The sequence below is a fragment of the Mirounga leonina genome, unplaced genomic scaffold, assembly GCF_011800145.1.
Source record: "Mirounga leonina isolate KUSES-001 unplaced genomic scaffold, KU_Mleo_1.0 Mir_166, whole genome shotgun sequence".
Classification (NCBI taxonomy): Eukaryota; Metazoa; Chordata; class Mammalia; order Carnivora; family Phocidae; genus Mirounga; species Mirounga leonina.
The window spans coordinates 23,269,751-23,284,605 of NW_023270418.1; the positions used below are offsets into that span (position 1 = coordinate 23,269,751).

A 14,855-nucleotide genomic window follows, 5' to 3' on the forward strand; every position below is an offset into this window, starting at 1 on the left:
AAATAAATAAATAAATAAATAAATAAATAAATAAATAAATAAATAAATAAATGACTATACTGTAGTTTAAATAAACTACTATGCCCTGTCAGATCCAATTCTTAGAATTTTAAGGCCAGGCTTCAGCACTTCACTAAATACGAGTCTAAAGAAACATTAAGGCACCTTAGACACAAGGAGTGCATTCTAGGACTAGGAAGACTTTTTTAAAAAACTTCTGTAATAAAAAATTTATTACCTATGAAATAAAATTTTTTAATCTGAAAATTACAAAGGTGAATTATGACTAATAACCTTAGCAACAAGATAAAATTCTCAAAGCCAGAATCAAAGGATTATCTTTAATGTAGATTATAAGGCCTTGAGGATGTCTTGTTTTACACAATACCAGAATAACAAATGGCACTCAAATAATTTTTTTTTTTTTTGTCACTTGAAAAAATGGCAGATTATCAGTATAGCATTTGGTAGTGGTTGAGTGAGTAGGGATAGGGATGGGGGTGAGGTCAGCCAACACCACTGACATAAAGATGTGAGCACCAGGACAAATTCCTATGCAGGGTATCAGTCTGTATGCCGATTAAGCAGTACTTGGTTTGAGTTTCCATTAATTAAAATATTACAATTATTTTCTCAGCTTTAAAATGCTATTTTAATTTGTAAATGTTGAATGAATGCCTCTAAACAACCAAGAAGAGAACCCACCAGTTTAAAAAAAAGTTATGTGAAACGATAACTGATCTCTTTATAAATAGTAGCTACCAGAATAAACTAGTAGAATTTAATTCTGAAATGATGCCTCTTAAATTACTTGCACAGGACAGAAAATGGTGTTGCCATTTTAAATTGGTTAACATTTTTTGAAGTTTTAAAAATAACAATGACCATCTCTAAGGCATTAGGCACAACGAAAAAGAACTTAAAATGCTTTTTGCCCCATAAGTCATAACCAGTCTAGAGTATAAGTTTATAATCTTAATGTATAAGATTATACTTCTTAATGTATAAGATCTTAATGTGTAAGATCTTACCTCTCTCCTTCCAACCTCACTCCCACTTCCCACCTGAGCCTTATTTTCAAAAACAAGTTTTTTAAATAGCCACTTGAAAAAAGTAAACTTCAAGACAGTATTATGGTATACTCTATTTTTGAAATGGATATATATAGTACATATTTAATGCACAGGAAAATTTAAAAGTAGAATGGGATGACTTTCATTTTTTACTTTATACATATCTATATGGCTAGAATTATTCAGATGCACTGCCTTTATAATATTTCTTTTTAAAAAAGGACATTTTTCATCAAACCCTCTAAAATGTTGTAGTTACATAAGAACTAATTAAAACAGCAAATGTAAAATATCTGCACTTACTAAGAAAATGTATAAAATAACCTACGATGCTAAAGTGCCCAAATTCCAACCTTAAGAAATAGATATCAGTCCCCACCCACGCTAGGCACTATGTTCACAATTGGCATACAATGAGAAACAAGACAGATACTATCCCAAATGCCTTCATTTCCATTCCATTCCAATGCTTACTATTTCCGAAATATTCAATCTAACCCAACCAAAATCAACATGAAACATTCTCAAAATGATACATCATACCTGTGGCCATTTCAGTAAATTGAAAACTTCTTTAGTAGTTCATTTTCTAGGTTTCTAGAGGAATTACAAGTTTAGTACAATATTATGGACACTTAAGAGGAGAGGCTCTGGAATCAAATCTGGGCTTGAGTTCAGGTTGTAGCATTTGCTACACCTATGTGATCCCAGGGAGGCCTTCATTTCCTTATCTATAAAATGGGGGTAGGATAATAATAGCAAATCCTCATAATATTGCTGTGAAGATTACAATTAAATGAGATCCTATATATAAAAAAGCTTAGCGCTATATATAATACCCAATAAATATAAAATTATTATTGTTGTTATTAAAACAACATAACCCTACAGTACAAGAACAGTTCACAACTTGCCAAACATTTAGTCTTATATCTATGCCACTTTTCCAAGAACAAATATATGTATTTGTGTAAGTTTGTATATTAACACATAAAAATAGTTTTCAATATAAAAGCCCATAATTGAAAGCTTTTATTACCATAACACACCAGTATATTTATGATATTTATGTATATTATATATACACACACACACACACACAAATACATCAGTGCATATTGTCACTATCTACGCTGTAAACATGTTAAGAACTTGTCTGTTGACCATGGGCAGGGGGGTATTCAGATCACCAAATATGATTCTAACTCATATATTTAAACTTTTAAAAATATTAACATTGTTTACACAATATAGACAAATACCTTAAAATTCAGGCATCTATTAGTGATTACAAACTCAATTTATATATACTACTTTTTAGTCTATAAAGTACATTCACCGGTATTATCTCATCCATTCCTTTTAAGAGCATAGCGAAACCGGCTTTTACTATTATCCCCATCTTACCACTGCAAAAACTAACGCCCAGCAGGCTGAATTTCCCAAGAGCACACCACTAGTGACAGGATTGGTCTTTGGGCTGAGTCCTATGACACCATCACAATTGTTTCATTTCCACTGGCCTGGGACATTTCATTAAAAAAGACAGAAAACTGTGCTAAATACTTTAGGTGTGTCGGAGGACTCTACGGGGATTACACATGGCTGCCCAGTTTCTCTCTCCTTATTTCCAACTTTAGTATTTCAAGAATTACACACATGTGTAATTATAAAATGTAGATAAGGAGCATTCATCCAAATCAAAGCCACACATAATGTGGCAGCATTATCAGATCAGATCCCACAAATTTTTGACACAGCTAAAGAATCTATTCAATGTCTAATATACAAATATTAACAAATTTCAGTTCATATTTATAAGAAAAAAAAGGTTAGTATTATTATAGTGGTTGGTTTGTTGTGTGAACAAGTACTTAAATAATCACTACTAAAGGCAGAATTCTCTTAAACACAGCAGCCCTCAGCAATATTATTCCAGGAACTTTGCACAAGGGAAAAAGCTGGAACAGATACGGGCCAAGCAGGTTAAGAAAGACACTACCTTGATTCTGTATACCCTCAATCTAAGGCACATACATCACAACTTTTGCTTACATTTTTCAATATTCCCAGATGTCCCTTTCCCCTCTCAACAAGCTAAAAGAGACCAGCCATGCAGATAAAAATATCCTACAAGTTCAAGAACCTAAAAGAAGTTAGAGTGTCCTAAAAGAGAAAAATAATGTAAAGACTTATGATTCTAACTTAAATAAGTACAACCCACAGACCTGAAACTACATTTTCTTTCTGGGGCTGCTCACCAGCCTCTAATTCACCAATCCTGTAACACTGTGAACTATGGTGATAGATTGGCTCGTGCTTCTAACAACAACAGAATTTTTCCAAGGTAACATACACTGTGACATGAGGAACACTTTTGCAGCATCTTATTTTCATTAATCAGCTAGTTTGGGTACTTTACCAGTGCAAACATTATGAACGAAAACATTTTCATTATCTTTTGAACTTTCAGAAGTCAACCAAGGGCTGTGGTACAATGGCAAAGAGTACCGAATAGGCAGAGCTGAACCCCGGTCAAAAGTCTGCGACTGGCTGGTGGCTAACTTCAGGCATATATCACTTAAGGAGAAACTGAGGTGCAAAGACATCTTACGTACAGCAAAAATTCTAAGGAACTGCCACATCATTACCATAGGCCCAAAATCTCAAGGTCTTGCCAGAACAGGCTGGGCTTCTGATCAAATAATCACGTAAAAAGAGGAAAAAATGTGAAGCATGCTATTTATCTAATAACAAGAACCACTACTGCTGCTGCTGCTAATTCTACACATTTACTGAGGCTTTATTATGTGGCAGGCACTGTGCTAAGCACTCTCACAGATTTCAACATCTAATCCCTGCAACAACATTCTGATATTCATTAATAAAGTATCAGAACTTAAAAGAATAGAAAGGATAGAAATTTAAATTTTACAAAGGAAAATACAAACAAATTATTAAAGAAACCTTCTCGTTTCCTCTATCTTTCAGATTACATCCATATGAGTATTAAATTTACATTGAGATCACATTTATTTTCAGGAATCTGTCTTCCATTTAGAAAATACTAAGATTCAAGATGTTGACAATTACTACAAAATAATTTTTATATAACCTCTAAACTTAAATATGGGCACTGAATAACTGGCCCCATTCAAAGAAAAGAGAACAGCATATGTATCAGGCCCTACAATAATAAGCTCCTGAAGTGTTAGTAATCTGTATGCTGTAATTATAAAGTGATCTATAGCAGCGCAGACAAAAAAATTTACAATTGCTAAGCTGAGTTTTAAATATATAAACACAAACATACATACACATGTATCAGTTATTTTACATGTAAATCTTAAAGTAGCTGATAAAAAAAACCAAACTAATCCAAGGTAAACTAAAACACTAGGGTGTTTCTGAAAACTCACTTTAAAATATCAGCACCATGATAATCATAATATTAGCAATCAAATTGTACTTAGCAGAAAGTTCTTAGAGGCTTGGGAAGCTGTTTGTATAAAATGGAGTAGACAAGAGGGAAGGGTTCTCTGTGCTGTTTAAATCAACTACAGGTCCCAGCATGCAATGCTCTAATCCGGAGTGAAGCAAAAACCCGAAATGCATCCTGGGACTTGTAGTAAGTAAACCACTTCACCCTATCACAGTAAGTTTTAAGAAAGTCTGAACTATCTAAGCACAATTTACTAGATCTTACTATCAGGGCCTAGTGAAATTCAGATCTAACTTGTCTGCTCTCTGCTCTGGCAGTTTCTTTAGCACGTATTGGAAAAAGTATCAATGAATATTTACATCAACATTTTCACACTAGAAAAACCTTAAACAGGCTAAGCATACAAAAGAAATGTTTAAAAAGCAAAAAGATTTTATACAATTTTTAAATTATTTTTAAAAACATCAGTTTTAAAGCCATTTTTTAAAAGGTCTGGTTGATCAGTTTCAAAGTTCTCTATTCCCCTCCCCCAAGAAAGTTTTAATTGTTTTATCAGGTTTTCTCTTAACAGTCTTTCAAGTTATATTCTATAAATAATTTTTCTTGCAGAAAATTCTCATTCAAAAACATTTCCCATACTCTAATAATGTCCACTAGGAAAAATACTCTTATTGTAAGAGGGACACATAACACCATCACACACACAAAAACAATAATACTTAAGTTTCTCTTTTGTCAAGCCCTTACTCAATACCTGTGCCCTCCTCTCCTAACCCCTCATTTCACACACACACACACACACACACACACACACACACACACGTTTCCAGAAAGAACACTTAGGAAAAAAAAATATTCCCACTTCAGACTCTTTTCTCTCATCCACTGACCTCTTCTAAAAAAAAATTTTTTTTTAATTATCAATAACATGTCCAAATAGATAACTTTGAGCTGTTATTTATGTATATACAGTTTCTACACACACCCCTATTTTCTGCAAGACTGAGGAAGGAGGCTGGGAAAGAACTAAGTGCAATCTGCATCAGGAGGCCTAACACAGGTGGCGGGTTATTTTCAGGCAACAGCACCTTCACAAACATGCTGTGGAATACAGTCCAAGAAATTCCTAACAAGGAAAGGTAAGCTGGCACACAAATTTAACACAATCCAGCTAAAAATCACCTGCAACACGTTACTACATTTCCCCATAAAAGTGACAGGGTCCTACAGGATCTGAAGCTTCATCAATACAACATACTGGCCATTAAGGCCAGATAGCAGTTGCCATGGTTACTATCACCCACTTTTATCAGGAAATTATTGTCATTACTCGGAAGTTTTTGGTACTTATTTAAAATCTGAAAAAAAAAACCAGTCTAGGGTTTGACCGTTAATTGAGTGAAAGAATCAACTACTGTTTGATTTGTAAGTATGCTGCTTCAGAGACGCACATGGTTAACAATACTTGGATCTGCAGCAGAAAAAAATCAATTCCTTTCTGCTGCTCCTTCTCCTCAAGTACTGACAGTTTGTATCCTCAATGCAGCCAAAACAATAAAACAAAACCCATCTTTTTGGCTTCTGTGTTTAAGTTATTTTTTGTTCCCTAGGCCCACAAACAGAGTCAAAATAAAGCCTAGATCACCAACCTGTTAGGCCCTATCCCCTTCCTATCTCCGTATTACCGGTTCACTTTTTTGTCTATTTAAAAAACCAGAAAACATTTCCATGGATGATTCCAAAATATAGATAAGAATAGTTTCCTTCAACAGAGACCTGCGCACTATTTTTTTTTTTTTTTAAACAGGGGGAGGCCTTGCATTGTATTGGAGGGAGAGAAGTGGAGGGGTATTCAAACTGCCACACAAGTGTCTAGTGTGAGAAAGTTGCTGTAGAAAACCCAAAGGTTGACCAAACCTCACATATTATCTCTAAATGTGGTGGAAGAGTTCATCACCACCTCAGTCTAACACTGAACAGACAAGTAATATAAAAGTTACCCTTAAAAGTCCGCTTCAACATTCTCACAAAAAATAACTCCAGAAATTTTATACACAAGAATTATAGGAAAGCCTACAAAATAGCACAGCCACATGTACATACAAACAAGAAAACATATGCTATTTAAAAAGTAATTATCTAGAACAAATTTAAAGTGGTGTTAGAGTATTACCTCCTTAAAAAGAAAAAATCTCAAAGCATCAAAAATACACACCTGGTAAAGTTAAAGTGATCAAAATATATTGCTGTGCACCTAAAGAATACTCAGGGCCTACAAAAAAGCCCATGTACAAAAGTTCCTGAGAAGTCAACAAAAATCATGAATATTTCCCAACACAAATTAACAGGAAGATTCAAACATATTTCAAGAAATCAGGTCTGAATATACATATAAAGGAATTCTGTCAAAGGTTAGAGACCTAGAACTTTAATCCCTTTCTTTTCTCCCTTTGAACAGCCATTAAATACAAAAGTTTTCAGCAATAAAATACCAAGAATACAAAATTTAAAAGCACATTACTATAACCTTAACTTCCGTATTTCCTCAAAAAAAAAAAACAAGAAAAACCCCAAACCAACTTTATTATTCAGTGTCCGTAGGATGAAAAAGTCACTACCCTGAGAGGTTTCATTTTTATTTAAAGAGTTAAATGTTTTTCTCACTTCACAAAGAAACAAGTTTCTATATTTAATTTCCAATTAAAGGGGCTATTTCATTAAGAGTAGTAGCTTCTAAAATATAAAACCAGACCTTTTGATATGCTCATAAACACAGGGACTCCCAATTATCTATATTTTATTTTAGTCCAAATTTGTGAGCAGAGTCTATTTAAAAAGCCACAAATCAAGGCTCTGAGTTTTAAACTTTGGGTTATTTTTACACAAAAATATTTCGGTGCACTCCTCTAGATTTGAATAGTCATTTCCTCATGCAACCCTCTAAAAGAGAAAAACAAAATGATATACATATGTACCTAATACTAATACATACAGATATAAATCTTTTTCACTTTGAAACAAGCTTGAAAGCTTTACTTAGTAAGAATTTTTCAGAAAGTTAGCAGAATCACTCAAAACATTCAAAACCTTAACTGTGACATCTGTTACTCTGTGTGTTAATGAGAGTCTATAGAAGAATCCAGGAACTTAAATATTCACTAAAATCAACTACTATCACATCAATGAAGAAATGAAGAAAAATTTTAATGGGGGATACACATTTCACAGGATCTACAAAAAGAAAAATGATCTTTTTTTTGAATTATGAGAAACTGCCTCCACAGCATTTTTTAAACAAAGCTTCAAAACTGTAACAAAGAGCTTTTTGGTAACCACAGTAGCATTTAAAAAAAAATTTATAAAGTGTTGGGGGTACACTTTTAATGTGCTCATTTCCCAAATGATGTGAAGAACGTTAACATTTTAAAGACAGAAATTTTTGTCCATGTATTAATTAGTTACCTATCTCAACATTTGCATGGCTTCCAACAATTTACAAAGAACTTTCACATGTATTATCTCATTTGATCTTACTGAGAAAAAAGTACAGTATTATGCCTAGAAAACCGACAAAATTCAAAGCAGCTTCATCAAACTTTCTACACATTCCTAAGTTTCTAAAACTTTGATACAAAACTTTACAAGCCACCAAAGTAGCATGATATTCCCAGAGATCAATCAATTCACCTAACACTAACATAGTTTCAAAGGAGCATGTGTTGTAAATGCTATGAAACTACTTTCATCTTTATGCAGTTATTGTTAAGTGTTACTAACGGACATATCAGGAATGACTTATACTCACAGATACAACTTTACTTACAGTTCAAGAATCTCAGTCTTTGGAGGCCAACTCAAATACATCAACCATACGTATTTATAAAGCTAAGTGCCTAAGAATTTACCTATTAGGATCACTGTCCATAGATGTGAGGAAAAAAACACAAGAAATTAAATTTTTTTCCATACAGTATCTCCCTTTCCAAAATCTCATATCTCTGTATCCTATCTGTATTAATATTATAGGAATAACACAAAACCTAAAGCCCCATCATACCAACTTCTTTTGTTTACAGTCCTTGGACATAATCTTTTCACATTTGCACATTCACACCCCACTCACCAATACAAGACTAATTCCTCATCAAAATAAAATAATTCTAACAGCACTCTGTACCTAAGCGTGGCATTCTTAAGCTATCCACAATAACAAATCTACTTTGTGTAATATTGTAAGCAGGTAAAAAGCAATCAAAGATTTCAGTTGCAAATAGCAAATGTAATTTATTAATGGACTTTTAAATGGACTTACTCAAAATCTTTCTGGAACTTTAAGGCGTTAATCCTGTTGCTTAGTTGAAGCTAACAGAGCTGTAATAAGTAGTAAGACCCTCAAAATTCAAGAGATTTGCTTTATCTTGATGTAGCACCTCCTGCTGGATAGCATTTAGAGTTCTTCATGCAAACAGAAGAAGAGTATTTCTGAGGCAGCTCCTTCCAGATGACTGAATGGGAAAAACGATGGACCCTTCAAAGCTAAAAGAAATAGGGCCCCATCCATCACTTATACCTCTTAAAAAGAAAATCTGGTGTGGGTAGGAGTCTTTTAAAATCTATTATTATTCTGGTTCCATAAGACCTGCCTGAGTCCAAAGTGCAACATGCTTAAATAAAGCTTGCAAAATTATCTAAAAACTACCTTAAAAAGCCTTCAAAAGCACTCAAGCAAAAGACTTTATTGCGGCCAGCCAAGCAATGCTAGTCATATTGCAAATACCATTATGTTAACAAAAGCAAAAGTCTGACATAAAGAAAAACACCTGGAATATTTTTAACATATTAGCCAGAAGTTTGTGTTTTGAGAATTTTCTGCACTATTACTATGCTCCTTTTAAGAACAGTTGTCCATCTACAGAAGTTTTAAGTACAGAAATTTTTTGATAAACAAGAGTATTACTGCACACAAAAATTTCCTCTATGCCATCAAGTATGTCCTGATATTTTAAAATGTATTTTTCAGACATTTTAAATAACCCCTAATAGGCTAGTTTTAAGCCCACAATGTAGATTCCATATACAAGTGAAGATAGAGAAAAAGTATAGAAAGGAACTTACCAAAATCAAAATGATAATAGTACTTCCAGTAAAAATGTAGTAACAGTTTCCTATAATGCTGTGAAACCAAGTAAATCGTGAAACTTAAAAAAAAGGGGGGGGGAAGGGGCTACTCTTCAAAAACCAAAAGAAAAACTTACCTATTTATTTCTAGTGCCCAAATGTGATAAACACCAGATGTAAACAAACAACATAAGCACTGAAAAGTACACTTAGATGTCTTAGCCCCAATTTCAGTCCCCTTACCAGGCCCTGAGTGAAGCCAGAGATGTTGATGAGTATCCTCTCTAAAAGGAGATATTCTAGCTCCCTGCCCTAAAGAACCCCTATAAAGTGTGCCTATGTAAAGGCTTCCTTCCTAGAGTGCACAGCTGCTTTTGGGGAAAAAAAAAAAAAAAAACTTTAATCAACCCAAATTAATCTGATTCTAATATTCAGCTATCAATTATTAATACAGGAATGTTCTCTCTTTAATGTCCCCAGCTTCAGCATCTACATTCCTGACACCTACTATTAACAAAAAATGCACAGCTCGCACCCCAGCTATGGGGCAAATCTCTGAAATCCAAAACACTGCCACAAAGTTCACTGTCAAGGCCAATGCTGAGGCCCACACACGCCCGGACCTTAACTCACATTTGAAATTCTAGAAAGCCACACTTGCAGACATCATTTAAAAACAACAAAATGTGGACGTGCAGAGTGAGATCCTCTACTTCAAGACCTAAACAAAGAATATTTCAACATATGCCCCGAATATGATGACACCAGATTCACCAATGAAAACAAAACCTGCCTACCATTAGCAGTCGTACCTTCATCTCAACAACTCAACTACTTAGAAATCACTCTCAGCACATCTGCACCCTACAACCGGCGTGTGGCCTTCTCCGGGGGTGCAAGCCACAGACAAAGTTGAAACGAGACATTCTTCCCCCGGTGCCCAATCTCGGTATCAACCCCTCCCCTACCAGGGCCACCTTGCTGCTACCCACCATCGCGAACGTGGTCAGGGGGAAAAAAGAAATCCTAACAGCACCGCTCAGCAGAATAAAGAGACCAAAGAGAGGATGACGAGAAGTGTTGGGAACTGCGTGCACGACGGGGCTGGACCAAACGGAAAGAGTCCCACTCCGCGCGCCCCTCCCCCCGGCGGGGGCGCGGGCGGGGGAGGGGCGGCCGCGGCCCCTCTCCGAGCGGCCTGCCGGCCTCGGCCCGCGCGGGGTCCCGGGGGCGCCCCGCGGCCGCGGGCGGCGGGGGCGAGTGCGGGAGGGCCGGGCCCGGGGTGAGGGGTGCAGGCAGACTCTCCGGAATAACAAGTTGCAGAAGAAGAAGAATAAGCGGAATTTCCCCAAGGCTGCTCCGGCCACCCAAGACAAATGCACCAACACACACATACACACACACACACACACACACACTCGGGCCCGGCAGCGTCAGCAGCCGCAGCTTTTTTTTTTTTTAACCAGATCCCTCAGTCACCAAACAAGATGGTTTTCCCAAAAAAAAAAAAAAAAAATTAATTAATTAAATAATCATAATAAAAACTTCCCCCCGACAGCATCCCGAGGGGGGGGCAGGGTGGTGAAGGAGCCGAGGCGACCATCCCCGGGCTGAGGGACAGCCGAGGGGGCGGACGAGGCTCCGCGCCCCCCGCCCCCGCCGGCGGCCCCCTCCCCGGCCCCCCGCCGGGACAATGTGACGCCCCCTCCCCGCCACCCCCGGCGCGCCGCCTCTGTCACCCGCTTCGGCCCTGCACTCAGCGCCCAGGCTCCCGAGGCTGCTCATAAACTTACTTCCAATTTATCCTGGGGAGGGGTGGAGGGCAGAGGGAAGGAAGGGGGAGACAAGGTTTTTCCATTGTCTTTTTTTTAGGGGGGGAGGAATAGGAAGGGCACGCAGGGGGGCGCCCCGAAGGGGAAGTTCCTGCTCAAATCTCAAGTTGACTGAGGGGTCCTGACGAGAACACCCCCCCTTTCCCTCCTCCCTCCCACACACCCCTCCCCTCCCCCTCCCTCCCCCCCACAACAAACTCCAAGCAGGCAGCCCCAGTTCCTCCCAGAGACAAACACCAGAGACAAGACAGAGAGACAGGGAGAGGGGGAGAGGGGGAAGGGGGGAGGGAGGGGAAATAGAGCTACTCAAGAAAAAAAGAGAGGAGAGTGAGGAGAAGAGAGAATGGAAAAGCTGGGATACTGCACCCTCCTGCTGCTGGCTGGTTGTCCCCCCTGGCAGCTGGAGGCAGGAACTCTGAGCAGGAGAAGCAGGAGGAGGAGGAGGAGGGAACTCTTCTTCATGGGGAGGGAGGGAAGAAGCTGGAGCTGCTGCTGCTGCTTCTGCTGCTGCTCTGGGCCTCTCGCACTTTTTAGATATTAGTGTGTTAAGATGGTAGGTTGTTCCCTTCTCCCTCCTCCTCCTCCTCCTCTCCTCTCCTCTTCTCTCCCTCTCTCTCTCTCACTCACTCACTCTCTCTCTCTGGGCTGTTTCTTTCCTCCTCTTCCCCAGGCAAGGGGGGGTGGGGAGGAGGGGGTGGGGGGAGGAACTGGATCCTCCTCCTCCTCCAGGAGAGACACACACAGGCCCCGGGCCGGAATAGGGGTGGGGGGGAATCAGAGCAGCAGGAGAGAAACTGTGGGAGACAAACAAGCCCAACTCTTCATCCTCCTCCTCCTCCTCTCAGCAGCAGCAGCGAGCACCACCAGCCCATTCACCACCCGGCCCCGGGCCGCAGCACCTCCGCCGCCTCAGCCCGGGGATCCCTCCGCCCAGGCCCAGACACACTCGCCCGCGCGGGAGCCCGCCGCGCGGCCCCGCCGGCCCGCCGCCGCCGCCGCCGTGCGCGCCCCCGCCGCTCCCGAGAGCCGGGCGAGAGGGACTGGGGCTGGGAAAGCGGGGACGAGGGCGGGGGGGGGGTGGAGAGGAGGCGCCGGGGTAGAGGGGCACGGCGGGGAGGGAGGGGGCCGCCGGGCGGAGTTGTACGGCGGCCGGCCCGGGCCCCCTCGCCTCCGCCGGCGGCTCCCGGGCCGCACGGGCCCCCCCCCGGGGGCGGCGGGGCGGCGGCGGGGGGGGCGGCGGGGGCCCGCGGCGGCGCTCGGGCGGGCGGACTACTTGACGTGTCGGTGCGGCGAATTTATTTCACTTTGCCTAAGGAACGGGGTGTGCTGCGGCCCCCATTGCCTAGGGAAAAAACCCGGATGTAAAGTGAGTGAAACTAAACTAGAGTGAAGTAGGGCAGCAGCAGCCAAACTCCAGTGCAGCGGCGGCGGCGGCGGCGGCGGTGGTGATGGGGCTGAGCACCGAGCGGCGGCGGCCAAACTCCGGGGCCGCCGCAATGATGGGCCCGTGCAGCGCCGCAGCTCGGCTCCCGTGTAGCTGCAGCCGAGGCGAGGCTGGAGCCCGCTGCGGCCCCCCCAACTCCGCGGCCCGAGCCCAACTCCCCCCTCCCGCCGGCAGGAGCTGCAAAGGGGCTCCGGAGCGGCCCCAACTCCCTCCAGTGCAACAGCAGTTTTAAGGGGGGAAAAAAAAGAGCCGCGAGGGCAGGAGCGGAGAGAAGCAATGGGGAAGCACTGCAATGGGGGAGCGTGGTCCAGGCAACAGGAGAAAGATGCAACCTCAAGTCGAATGCAACATGCAATCCCCGGCCGCCGCTAGCCCGCTCCCTCCCCTCACTACCCCGCCCCCTTTCCAAATAACTACCCTTGAACCACTTTATTAGCCACACTTAGTCCCACACTCGCGTCGGGGAGGGGCGGGGGACAGGGTCCTTCCCTCACCTTTATTTATTGCTTTCTCCCCCCTCTCCATGTTTTTTATTCCTAAGTTCTTTTGTTCTAAGGGGGATGATGGCATTTACTTTTCTGCTTTGTGTAGCAGGGCAATCACTGGGAATCGGCCACGTATAATCCGGCGGTTTGTCATATTTTATTAGTGAAAGTATTTTATGCCTATTCTACCTCCAAGGACTGTAACATGGAGAACTGCAGGGAGGGAAAAAAAAAAATATCAGAGGAATTCTTGTTTTGAGAGATTTCTTGGCGGGGAGGGGAGGGCCCTTTTTTTTTTGGAGGGGGTTTATTTAGATTTTCAAATCGATAGTTTTCAACTTAAAGCTTAATGTTTTTGTATGGATATACTACCAGATTCTAAAATAACCCCCAACCGCAATAAAGAAAAAAAAAAGTCCAAAATTCTAGATTAAAGAAAAAAAATCCCTACTGGACAGTGATATTATCTGTTCTGTGCAGCACGCTGGACTTAACATAGTGTTGGCCTTCGAATGTTAAATAACAATAAACCCCAACCTCAACTGAATACAAATGGGGGGTGGGGGTGGTTTTGTTTTTAAGGCTCAGCACTTTTGTAGCATCTGCCACTACGCATTTTCCAGGCATTGATTAGCCATGCAACTCCCATAGGCATGAAGTCCAGTTTTTGCAGATAAAGAGCAACAGTGGTGAGATGATTTGCCCAAAGTCAAAGTGAGTCATTGACAGAACCAGAAATAGCCTTAAACTCTTATTTGTTACTAGTCACATCTTTCCCATTAAATAGTATTTCCTCCAAGAAATAAACAGTATTTAAAAATAAATAGACGTTCTTTACTTTGTTACGTATTTCCACCAGAGGTACTTTGAGATCCTCAGATACAAAGGTGTTTTCTTACTTCTGTGACCTGCAAAATTAAGTTTAGTTTCTCAAGAAAAAGAAATTCTTAGAAATTCTGATTTCTTAAAGCTAAAAAAAGTATGGGCTTTATTTTACATGCATAGTCCATTTAGTACTCTGAGCTTTATATTAAAAAAAATTTCACAGCAGAGAAAGTGTGTAAGAGTTTGAGAGCGAAAATGAAAATCCCTATAAATGATTCAAGAAGCCTGGATGAACTTATAATGTTGTGAAACTGAACCCATAACACAGTCAAGATGAATAACGGAAGGACAGGTTGGGTAGTAAGACCCAGCTTTGCCACCTAGAGATAACGCTAATGTATGTAAGAGATGAATTAAGGCAGGGCCTTTCAAACTGGACCAACTAGGAACTGGAACCACAACCTAATAAGGTCATTTCAAATCAGCCCAGGCTGTCAAAATTTTTTCAGAGCAAGACTGCTTTAGTGTTCTTTCTGGAAAAAAAAACTTAAAAATGTTTCAGAATTTCATAGAAAAAAAATCAGAAACTCAAATTGTGCCTGAGCATGTAAATGCTATAGAAGAGGAGTCAGTAAA

At 40.3% G+C, this 14,855-nt stretch overlaps 1 protein-coding gene across 11 annotated transcripts in view; it reads right to left on the bottom strand.

Moving 5' to 3' along the window:
- Nucleotides 1-14,251, bottom strand: part of PHF21A (PHD finger protein 21A) — a 192,839-nt gene extending 178,588 nt beyond the window's left edge. For 5 of the 11 annotated variants that reach the window (XM_035012661.1, XM_035012662.1, XM_035012667.1 and 2 more), the window contains exon 1: nt 8,828-9,620. The gene's annotated coding sequence lies outside the window, so the exon portion shown is untranslated. The other 6 variants (XM_035012663.1, XM_035012658.1, XM_035012659.1 and 3 more) reach the window with 5 other exon arrangements.
- Between the last annotated feature and the right edge of the window lie 604 nt (nt 14,252-14,855).